Source organism: Rhinoderma darwinii, chromosome 13 (genome assembly GCF_050947455.1).
Source record: "Rhinoderma darwinii isolate aRhiDar2 chromosome 13, aRhiDar2.hap1, whole genome shotgun sequence".
Taxonomy (NCBI): domain Eukaryota; kingdom Metazoa; phylum Chordata; class Amphibia; order Anura; family Rhinodermatidae; genus Rhinoderma; species Rhinoderma darwinii.
This window is the reverse complement of record NC_134699.1, coordinates 62,022,384-62,034,674: the sequence shown is the minus strand read 5'-3', so window position 1 is coordinate 62,034,674 and position 12,291 is coordinate 62,022,384. Positions and strand designations below refer to the sequence as shown.

At 44.7% G+C, this 12,291-nt stretch overlaps 1 protein-coding gene and 1 long non-coding RNA gene across 9 annotated transcripts in view; one reads left to right on the top strand and one right to left on the bottom strand.

Annotated features, from left to right (window-relative positions):
- LOC142665927 (uncharacterized) overlaps window positions 1-12,291 on the bottom strand; it is an 80,271-nt gene that overhangs the window by 23,153 nt on the left and 44,827 nt on the right. The window lies entirely within an intron of this gene.
- SLC39A11 (solute carrier family 39 member 11) overlaps window positions 1-12,291 on the top strand; it is a 367,218-nt gene that overhangs the window by 350,470 nt on the left and 4,457 nt on the right. The window lies entirely within an intron of this gene.

The following is a 12,291-nucleotide window of genomic DNA, read 5'->3' as shown; positions in this document are numbered from 1 at the left end:
CATTTAGAAAGTTTTTGAACCCTTCAGGCTTTTCACAGGAATTAAAGCAAAGTGGAGGTGAAATTTGCAAATTTCTTTTTTCTTGCTGAATTTCAATTTTATTCATTTTTTTTTTCAGTAACAAAGAAGGTTTTACCAGAGAAACACTACTAAATATGTATTGTCCAGATTCTGCAGTGTTTAGAAATGTCCCACATGTGTCTCTAGTGCACTCGTGGACTAAAACACAAGCCCCAGAAGCAAAGAAGCACCTAGTGCATTTTGAGTCCTCTTTTTTATTAGAATATATTTTAGGCAGCATGCCAGGTTTGAAGAGGTGTTGAGGTGCCAAAACAGTAGGAATCCCCCAATAGTGACCCCATTTCAGAAACTACACCCCTCAAGGAATTCATTTATGGTTGTTGTTACCATTTTGACCGCACAGTTTTTTCACAGCACGTATTTGAATTGGGCTGTGAAATGAAAAAAATGGCATTTTTTCCAATAAAATGTCATTTGTGATGAAAATTTCTTATTTTCACAGGGAACAAAATGCCCAATTTGTCCTTAGTGCGGCAATACCCCATTTGTGGTGATAAGCTACTGTTTGGGCCCATGGGAGGGCTCAGAAGCAAAGGAGCACGATTTGTTCTTTGGAGTCCAGATTTTGCTAGATTGGTTTTCGGGTGCCATGTCGCATTTGCAGAGCCCCAGAGGTATCAAAGCAATGGAAACCCACCAGAAGTGACCCCATTTTGGAAACTACACCCCTAAAGGAATTCAGTTATGGGTGTTGTGACCATTTTGACCCCATAGTTTCTTCACAGAACTTATTTGAATTGGGCTGGGAATGAAAACAAAATTATTTTTTACAAATAATATGCAGTTTGGGCTGAAAATTTCTTATTTTCACAAGAAACAAAAATACCCCATTCTGTTGCGCAATTTGTCCTGAGTGCCGCAATACCCCATTTGTGGTGATAAACTGCCGTTTGGGCCCATGGGAGGGCTCAGAAGGAAAGGACCACCATTTGGCCTACTGGGGATTTTCTAGTGCGAAGTCATGTATGCAGAAGCACCTGAGGTACCAGTACAGTTGAAACCCGCAAGAAGTGAGCCCGTTTTAAAAACTACACCCTTAAGGCATTCATCTAGAGGTGTAGTGAGCATTTTAACCGGAGACCTACACCCCATAAACTGTAATGTGGGTTCTCCCGGGTATGGCAATACCCTCCATGTGGCTGTTATCAGCTGGCTGGGCGCACAGAAGGGAGAGATGAGGGGGGCATCAGGGTAAGTAAAATTGGGGTAAATTATAAACCAAGGGATGTATGATAAATTTTCAAACACTTTCATACAGAGCTCTGGTTATTCGGGACACGTGTCACATTGCTATATTGTGTCATCCCTTATCCCCCTCTTATAGCAGACTTTGCACCTCTTGACTTTTTCCCTTCTTGCCAGTTTGGGGAACTTCTCCTGGAATGTGTTGCCCTGGTACGATGCGTGTGGCCTCGCTTCCAGAAGTACTGGGTGCCCCCCCCTTCTTGGTCCCTAAAGATTAGGTTCTTGATAATCACCTCTTGAAATTCCAGGAAAGTTCCCGTCTGGCCTGCACATCGACGTAGCACGTACGCATTGTACAAAGCCATCTGTAGGATGTGCCCGGCCAGCTTCTTATACCACCGCATGGCGCTGTAGGGCTTCAGGGCTTGATCTTACAAGTCCACACCTCCCATGTACCTATTGTAGTCCAGGATGCAGTCTGGTTTGGGGGTGGCCTTTCCTTCATATATCCTACATTTGTAGGTATACCCTGATGCACACTCTCACAGCTTATACATCTTCACGCCATACCTTGCCCTCTTACCCGGCAGGTACTCGCGGAATTGAACCCTCCCTTTAAAATGTACCAGGGACTCATCAATAGAAATACACTTCTCGGGGTGTATGCTTGGGAATACCGGGCACTGAAACGGTCTAATAGGGGTCTCCGTTTATGCAAACGGTCAAAACTGGGGTCATCTCAAGGTGGGCACGGCTCATTATCAATATAATGTGAGAAGCGAAGTATTGCCTGATTTATTTATTTTTTTAGGTTCCAGTTCAGTTCTGAAGTTGCTTTGAGGGGCCCATATATTAGAAACCCCTATGAAACACCCCATTTTAGAAACTAGACCCCTCAAAGTATTCACGACAGCATTTAGAAAGTTTAGGAACCCTTTAGGTGTTTCACAAAAATTTAGAGCAAAGTAAAGGTGAAGTTTACTTTTTTTTTGGTCAGAAAATCCTCTTTATACCATTTTTTTTACAACACAAAAGGTTTTATCAGAGAAACGCAACTTAATACGTATTGCCCAGATTCTGCAGTTTTGAGAAATACCCCACATGTGGCCCTAGTTCGGTCATGGACTGAAGCACCGGCCTCCAAAGCAAAGGAGCACCTAGTGGATTTTGAGCCCTCTTTTTTATTAGGCACCATGTCCGGTTTGAAGAGGTCTTGTGGTGCCAAAACAGTGGAAAACCACCAAAAGTGACCCCATTTTGGAAACTAGACCCCTTGAGGAATCCATTGCAGTTTTCTTGGGGTGCATGCGGCTTTTTGATCAGTTTTTATTCTATTTTTAGGTGGCGTGGTGACTAAAAAACAGCAATTCTACTATTGTTTTGTTCTTATTTTTTTGACAGCGTTCACCGTGCGCTATAAATGACATTCACTTTATTCTGCGTGGCGATACCAGATGTTTATAGTTTTTTTTATGTCTTATGGCGTTTGCACAATAAAATACTTTTTGTGTTACCTTATTCTAAGAGCCAGAACTTTTTTATTTTTCCATCAATAAAGCCGTGCGAGGACTTATTTTTTTGCGTAACGAACTGTAGTTTCGATCAGCACCATTTTTCGGTACATGCGACTTTTTGATCTCTTTTTATTCCATTTTTTGGGAGGTGAAGTGACCAAACAATTGTGATTGTGGTTCGGTTTATTATTATTTTATTTTATGGCGTTCACCGCGCAGGATAAATAATGAAATAATTTGGTAGTTCAGGCCGTTACGGACGTGGCGATACCAATTATGTATAGTTTATTTGTTTATATATTTTTATTAATAATAAAGGGTAATGGGGGAATTTTTCCTTTTAAAACTTTGATTTTCTTATTTTTCCACATCTTTTTTTAACTTTTTTACTTTGTCCCACTAGGGGACTTGAGGGCAGGAGGCCCTGATTTCTATTCTAATACACTGCACTACATGCGTAGTGCAGTGTATTACAACTGTCAGCTACTCACTGACAGCAAGCATAGTGGGTCCGGACGTTGTCAGGACCCACTAGGCTTCCGTCTATGGCATAGCCGGACACCATTGTTTGGTGTCCGGTTGCCATAGTCACCAGCAAGGACACAGGGAACGGTCCCCGCTGTAGGAGCTATGACAGCTGCTGTACGAGACAGCAGCGTCACAGCTCCTGTATGTGTCGGGAGGACGGCCGAAATGGCCATTATTCCCGAGACGTACTATTCGCTCATGGAGCGCGAACGATACAGCTACCATGACCTAACAGTACGTCCAGGAGCGGGAAGGGGTTAAGGAGTTAATTATTCACTTCTCTAGGGATTCATCTAGGAGGGTTAGAAAATTTGTAAAGCACAAGGGGTCGGCAGGAATGGGTGAGGTTGGAAAGAGTGACAATTGTGAGGTTTTTTTTTTCTGCTGTGTTTGTTCTTTACATTTTTGAGCTGTTGTTGACAATAGAGAGACAAATGTCTATTCCGCATGTTAGATTCATCTAGAGATATAAGGAGAAGTTTGGTTGAATTCTTTTGTGTTCAAGTTTGGAATGGGGCAATAAAGCAAGTGGCAGAAGGATACATGACTCAGACTAAGAATCTAAAGAGGAGCGGAAGGTTTTAGAGCAATCTTTTAGACACAGCCGGGTGTGGAGGGGCAGGCGTCACATGGACAGCCCGGATCTTTAGAGATTCCTCGTTTGTAGCCCACACAACATTTTGGGGCACCCGTAACGGTTATTGTGTGGGAGGCCCCTCTGCAGGAAAAGGTGGCCCACAATCTACTCGTGAGGCTTCACTGGCTGATGTGGAGGTTTCTCTTTACTCCTCACTGCCTTCAAAGATTAATTGATAGATTATCTTTTCCTGATATTCCAGGTATTTTTTGCTATGCCGAGCAGATCTGTATAAAATGTGCGAGTCGTCCATCGCTGCCTGGACAAGATGCATGACCATATTTTTAAACCAGGTCCTGGATTTCCTCAGAGCATCCTAGGGCTTGATCCTTTGGTCGGCAAGATCAACCCCCCCCCCATATATTTATTATGCGCCTGTATACAAACAAGCTTTGGGGTCTCAGCAGATCTGCCCCGCACAGGGATAAGAAGGTTTGCGTCATTGTATATTGTGCTCAGCATATGGATGTCTTCTTTGTCCCTATATTTTAAGAACAGCCACCCCATCCCTGCTGCTCTCACCTATTTGTAGTCTTTGGGAGGCCTCTGATTTTTCGGTGCTGTTCCACAGGCTACAGTTTTTTCAACAGTCAAGGATTTAAGAAGTGGAACGCAGGTGTAAAAATTGTCTAGTTACAAGTGGGAGCCGTGGTCCAGCAGGGGGAGCAAGAGATCCCAGACAATTTTACCACTTGTACCTAGGACAGGAGGGCAGTGTTTAACAGCAAACCCCTGAATTTGGCCATTTCCACTTCATTAACAGGATGCCACCGGTTTGGCTTGGCATAAAATGACTGTGGATTAGCGGCAATAAATTGCTTCACATAGAAATTAGTTTATTAATTTTATAGTTATGCAAAACTCATGTATTTTTTTTGTGTTCAAAAGAGTTTAAAAAAAAAAATCGATCATCAAGACCTGCTGTGTCTGCGTGAATCCCTGAGGTAGCGTTGAATTCTGAAACTTGGGGGGTATAATTAAGAGGGGGAACCCAGAAATGTTCACTGTTATCAGGGAAGACTTGATGGGGGTCCACTCAATCACTAGCGGATTCAGAGTGTGTGCGTCTCTCTCTATAGTAGAATTAATCCGGTCCAATAAACTGTATTGTTAACAGCGAACTAGATCATTTGAAACTTAATTTTTCAAACTTTGTTGTTTATATATCTTTTATCAACAAATTTTGGGGATAAAAACTCCCAAACTATTCCCAGCCAACAATCCCGATCTACCTATATAATTAGATCTAACTAATCCCTAATCATCTAAACCTGTATGTTATCCCTAAATTCCCAACCAGGAAAATTTCTCTCTCTATTATTAGTTTAAAACCCATTAAAAAAAGAGAGGAAGCTCCCACAAGCATCTGGTAAATGCAGGTAAACCGAGCAGCAGTGGAGGGGTTAATGTGCGGTTATTATGGCTGGATCCCACAGGTGAATTCACACTGTCGCTGGGCACGTCTGATCTCTTCACCTTCACTCTCGGAGTGAAGAGATCAGACAGCCCAGATACTGTTGTCACGCGCTGTAATTAGTCGGTCACGGAAGACTGACCAATCACAGCAATCGCCAACAGAGGACCGCTATTATTGGTCCTCTGCCGTGTAACTGTGCCGATCAACTTTCAAACAGTTGACGGTACAATTCTGTAGCCTTGTCAAACCAGGACGCACCAGTACATCCCGGTGCCTTCCAGCACTTCAAAACAGGACCTACCGGTGCGTCCTGGTGCAGTAAGGGGTTAAGCCACTCACAATTTTCACAGCTTGTTTTATGGCCGTTTGTGGAGCGGTTTTTCTATAGTGACTGAAAAACAGCTTCAAAAAGTAACCTGCACTTTATTTTTACAGCAGTTTTTCAAAACGGCTGCTTCAATATACAGCCCGTCAGAACAGGACGCCATTGCAATCTATGGGCAGATGTTTGGAGGCGATCTGCTTCCAATTTTGCGGCTGGTTTTAGTGCATTTACTGCCCAAAAATATGCCATGTGGACATACCCGGACTCTGCTGTGCTCTTATTAATAGATAAAACACGGGCCACTCCATACACAGGTCCCGTTGTGAAGGTTTCCTGCATTAGCATGTCCTGTAGCCTTCTGCTCTACATTCAATATCCTGCACCCCAAACTGACTCATGAAGGACTTAGCCCTTTTTCTCTGAAGAATGGAGCATTTAGATATTTTGGGATCACGGATATTATGGGATCACGGACTGTGTCTGCTTCTGAGAAGTTTATCTCTACCAGGGTCCTCAGGCACCACAGCAGGTGATATAGTTCTTGCCTGGGAATCAGAACTTATCCCCGGTGTTTTCTCTCTGCGATACCCTCAGATCAGGACCTATTGGGAGTACTCGAGGACCCCTTTATAAGTCAAAGAGGGCATCCTATTACACTTCTTTCCTCTCAACCCCCCCCCCCCCTCCAGGAATATTAGCCGATTGTTAAGTGTCATTATTAAGCAATCTGCTCAGAATTAAAGGGATTTTACCCACCCTGACAAGTGATGGCATCAGGTGAATGTGGCCGAGTTGCGGTACACCGCCATACAAAGAGAAATTCAGAAGAAGCTATTATGCTCCCCAGACTGTGGCCCCTTCATTCCTACTATCAGTGGGGGTCAAAGTAGTCTGACCACCATGATCAATTGGCAAAGGATGACATATCCTCGCTTAGGTGCTGAAAACTCCTTTAGGGTATGTTCACACGCACTATTTACGGACGTAATTCGGGCGTTTTTGCCCCGAATTACGTCCGAAAAATGCGCCTCAATAGTGTTGACAAACATCTGCCCATTGAAAGCAATGGGCAGACGTTTGTCTGTTCACACGAGGCGTGTATATATACGCGCCGCTGTCAAATGACGGCGCGTAAATGGACGCCCGCGTCAAAGAAGTGACCTGTCACTTCTTGGGGTGTAATTGGAGCCGTTATTCATTGACTCCAATGAAAAGCAGCGACAATTACATCCATAATGGACGCGGCGTTCAAGCGCCTGCACATGCCATTACGGCTGAAATTACGGGGATGTTTCCTCCTGAAAACATCCCCGTAATTTCAGCCGTAACGGACGCTGCCGTGTGAACATACCCTAAAGGGGTTGTTCAAATAGGAGATAACTTAAAGGCTATGTAAGCCTCGGACAAGCAAATTAGTTTTTTGGGGGGGTTTATAAAGCTGAATTACTGTGATTAGTGCAACTTTCAGAATAGTTTCCTTACACTTTGGGCTTGTTTACACAAACATCTATTACACGCAGATCGCACGGACCTATATTAGTCTATGGGGCCGTGCAGACAGTCCGTGAGTTTTGCTAAGCGTGTGTCCGCTGCGAAAAACTCACGACATGTCCTATCTTTGTGCGCTGTTCACGCATCACGCACCCATTGAAGTCAATGGGTGCGTGAAAACCACTTCCGTGGGACGAGCGTGATTCGCACAACAGCAGTGAAAAGGATGAATGAAAACAGAAAAGCAACACGTACTTTTCGGTTTACAAACATCCAAACAGAGTGTCATAATGATGGCGGCTGCGCGAAAATCAAGCAGCCGCGCATCATACGGGGCTGTTAAGTGCCTTTTGCATGCGCAAAACGCACACGCTCGTGTAAACCAGGCCTTTAAAAGACCCTGTTCACACAGTGTTTTTTTTTTTTTTTAAGCTGGAAAAACCAGCCTCAAAATTCCAGAAAACTTTGAGGCAGATTTTGACCTACCTGCAATCTAATACGTTTTTTTTGCCCCCAGCCATTGAGCGCCAAAAAACACTATGTGAAAACCACTTTTTCTGCCCACAATTAACTTTTTTGGGGGGGGGGGGGGGGGGAGCTTTCAAAGCAGTTTCCATGTTAAAATCAGCACCACAAAATCAGTGTGAACAGGCCCAAAGAACAAACACCTCAGCCTCCTGGAGGGAGATTGGGATTGACCTGCAGTGATCTTATAAGCTCAAGTAAATGAGGTGTGCGGGTAGCGGGACAGAGATGAATCAGTAGAATTGTGCGTATAGCCGGTCCTCTAGAAAGGAGGCCGCAGCAGGATACAATTCTTCTTCATACAGTGCCTAGGACCAATGTTCCCCCACCAGCAGCAGCTGCTCTATAGAGGTTCAGTATCAGTGACATTACAAGAGCCCAAAGGAAAGCGTTCAGTGGGTTACATCATGCAAGGAATTGGGCAGCCAATCATCATCTCATCCTTATCTGTCTCCTAACCACCAAGTTACTGAGCCTGGGTGCTACGGATTTACTGCCTGACAACCACATAAAATACTAAATAGCAACAAGACAGATGTGACTAGATTTTGGAGGAAGCCGCATGGCCACCAATAATCTACAGTATCCACAGTTTTAGGCTGTATGGTGATATTACCAAAGTCTGCTTTCAGCTTATCCTTCATCTCTCTATACAATTTTTGGGTCCCAAGGGATAAAATTCATCAATTCTCTCTGTCCACAAATCACACATGTAAATGACACCCTTGTAAGACCTCTGCTGCCTCTCCTGCAGCCAGTGAATAGCAGTCCGTGTGCCCTGTGTCTGTGAAGCTCTTACACGGCACATCTGGGCTATTTCTGCTCTAAGAATTACACCTGCTAAAATCTAGTTATCGGGTTGATCGGTTGCCTTGAGCACCTCCATTTTTCCTCTGCACAAGTTTTCAGATATCTCCTTTATGTCTGGAGGTCGGGGCTGCTCGAGATGTGGGACAATTCCTGCTCCAGCGGACTCTGCAATCTAAGTGCGCACAGACTCCCCTTAAAATAAGTGCAAAAGGAGTTTGTTGTGTTAGTGAAGCACAGATTGCCGCAGTCAGGGAACACCTCAGCATGTCCAGGCCTCCTGCTGCCGGTAACGCACCGCACACTGTTTTACCACTAAATCGTCATGCCGTATAGATTACTTTTATTATGGGGGCCCACGGGTGGCGGATACAACATCCGTTTAATATATACATCATGATCTTTTCATGATATATACATTAAGCTGATGCCATAATAGCCTATAGGTGACTCATGCCGCCGTTAGGCATCCGTCACAGCCTACATTTAACAAACAAGACCTATGCCCAGTGTATGCTCTAAACGGATGACAAAAAATGTGCTAAAATGGGACCGAATACATACTGCAGCTGATCATCAGTGCCTGACCCAAGAGAAGGAACCTACCACCAAACCAATCTGGCAGATCGGAAGGAGATAAGCGGCATCAATGTAGCGCCGCTTCATACAACAGACGTGTACCTTGTATTAGGTAAACATGGGACTACATTTTCATCATCCTCACGCTTTGTACACCTGCTTTCTCTCCTGAATGGCCTCTCTCACAGGTCCCTGCTCCCCTACATTCTCCTAACAATACTGTCCTGTACGCTGAAAGCCAGATGTTATGGTAACCATGTCTAACCTCAGGCTTCCTGTGGCAGGAGGTGGCACAGAGCGGCAGGGGTGACGTTCAGGGCATGTTGTGTTAGTTCAGGTGATGGGGGCAGCGCCGGCAATGCAGAGAGGGATTGAGGAACGTGCCTGTTTTTTCAGATGTGGGAGAAAAGAAGGGATATTGAGATTCCGGGCAGGAATAACCGGCTCATTGTGACTGCAGCAAGAGCTCTGTAACTCGGAGCTGCACTATGGGTTACAGAACCATATAATTAACCCCTTTGATGGGTGGTGGTTACAAGTCTTGGTGGCAATGAAGCAGGGAGTGCGGATCCCTGCGGTTCATTTGACTGCACTCGGGCGCTGGTGAACATTCTGACCGCAGAACAGCGGTCTAGACAGTAAAACATCTCATCCGCCATTGTTTGCTCGGACTCCTCAACGCCACGTGACACATTTAGTAAGAGCTGAGCCGAATAATGGCTTCATCTATTCATTATCAGTCAGTGGAGCAAATTCTGAGCTCTCTCACTGTGACACCTGCGATCACTGAAGCTGAATTGACTTTTTTAGGACCTTTTCACATTAAAAACAACTCAAACCTTTTTACATGGAACTGGGTATAAGGGCACCCACATACGTGGTGGACGAAAAGGGTGAACATCCAGAACAGAATGAGCATGATGCGGATGTGACTGCTTCCCGACCGCTGGCTGTGTTTTTACGGTCGGGGTCGTTAAAACCCAAGCAATAGACTTTTTCCGGCGCAGATTTTAACTTCCTGCCCAAGTGATCAGGCAGTTGAATGTCGGGGACACTGAGGAGAGGATAGAAGCAGATTCCACAGCTGATCTCTTTTACACAGCACTCAATGAACGCTGCATATAGGAATAGAAGCAGCAGCCGCACCGCTGTCACTATTGGTCCCGGTGATCATGTGACTGGTCACATGATCGCCGGGTGCCGTTAGTGTCAGGCTGCTGCTGGGTCTTACAAGAGCCAGCGCAGCTCCAATTAAAGTAGAAAAGCATGGTGTAAAGAAAATCCATCTATAAAGTTCCCCAAAGATCTTTCTGGACCTTTGAGGGACAGATTATAGGAATCAAAAAATAAACATAACCAGTGCAAAAAAAGAAATAATAATAAATACTCACAAAATACCCACCCCAAAACAAATGTTCCCCCCGCCAATCATTGTCAGAACACTAGCCCTGACCCAATTACCCGAATATAAACAAGGAATATATTAAAATTTACAGCAGACGACGATCACAAATAAAAAGATTTTAGGTGAAAAAAAAAGCTTATTTAACTATTATTTTAAAACTTTAAAAATACTAATTCAAAAACAGCAAAAAGGAAGATGTATAAAAAAGAAACCTGCATTGTCTATGGAAAAAACGTCGCACAAATCACGTCACTAGCCCAACAAATAAAAAAGTTATACCCATTTAACTAACGCGTCCGAAAAATGGCTAAACTGGAGGCTCAAAATAGCGCGGTCCTGAACTGGTTAAATATACGCAGCTTCCTTGGAGTTGTGGGCAGAAAATGTTCCGCAGCGTGAGGAGAAGGTTTCCTCACGCACCCAACCGTTGCCAGTGAACGGGCCACGATCTACCCATCATAGGGACCACATTTGGGGTGTTAATGTCTCCAAATAGCTTCTGCAACTGTTTAATATGTCCCTATATTACGGCCATGTTTTTTTTTTACACATGTCCATCCAAATTTCGCAAACCCCAAAAAAAAAATAAACAGAAGGAAATGGTCACCACTTGTCCTACATCCCCCTGACAACACCCCTAGGACGGTGACGTGCGGGGATTTCCATAACGGATCAGCAAAAAGCACTGGTGTGCGCGCGGCCCCATAGGAAGGCAGGATGAGGCCTTATACACACGGCTGGGACTGGAATCTGCAGCAATCCCTTCTCAGGCGCAGGGGCCGAACAATCAATGAAGCGTTTCACAAAGTCAATGCATGCCCCAGAGTCAGAGGTGGTCTTATAGGGGGGGGGGGGGGCTTTTATTCCCTCAGTCTATAGAGCGTGGTCTGGATAATCTCATTGTATACAGCTACAATATTAATAAGTCATTTCATGCTTCTGGGTCTGATGATATTGGCCGCGGTTCACACTGTGAGGGGATCATCATGCTGAGCACTTGTCAGTGGATGGACATGGGCTTATGGGGAGCGGGTCAGAAATCGAGGAGATTCGGCTACAAGGAAGGTAGGAAATCGATACAATTATAAGGAGGGTGAGGAGAAAGGGGTCACCGTGGTGACATCGTCCGTCTGGAGGGCCTCGTACACACACACACTTTTTTTTGAAAGTTTTCTTCTGTATTTTTTTTTCCACACCATGACATGTAGCAGAGCAACATTTGTCACTCAACTGTTCCTTTCCAGCATACTCCACTCTGCTACATCTGTATTACACCCCATTCATATCAAAGTCTAGAACAAAGTTCAAGTATGGAATTCATCTATTAGTAGCTTCTGAGTGTGTGACTAGAGGACATTACTACAGGGACACGGCAGGGGTGAAGGTTTGGCCTCCAGGTTATAGCAGGTGTGGTAGCGGCAGGGCTGAGATACATAGAAATGCCAGGATGTAGGCCGGGCCCTGCGTGTCACAGGGAGGCTCACCTGAAGACGTGCCGAGCAGAGCGTCTGAGGAGATGACGTCGCCCGGCGCGTCCTCACCACAAGTCCAACACGTAGAATAGGGTTTGCACATTATTGTTCATTAACTCTTTAGTGACCAAACTCTTTTGTTTGAGGTTTTTTTTCATTGTCGCATTCCAAGAGCCAGAGCTTTCCGATTCTCACGGCCGGGGCTTTAGTTGACGGCACAATTTCTCAGTGCGTAGAAGTTATTGGTTGACTTAGTAACATTTTGTTTTTGGTCTCTGGATCAGTTTGATTACGGCGATACCAAATTTATATCGTTTTGGGTTTG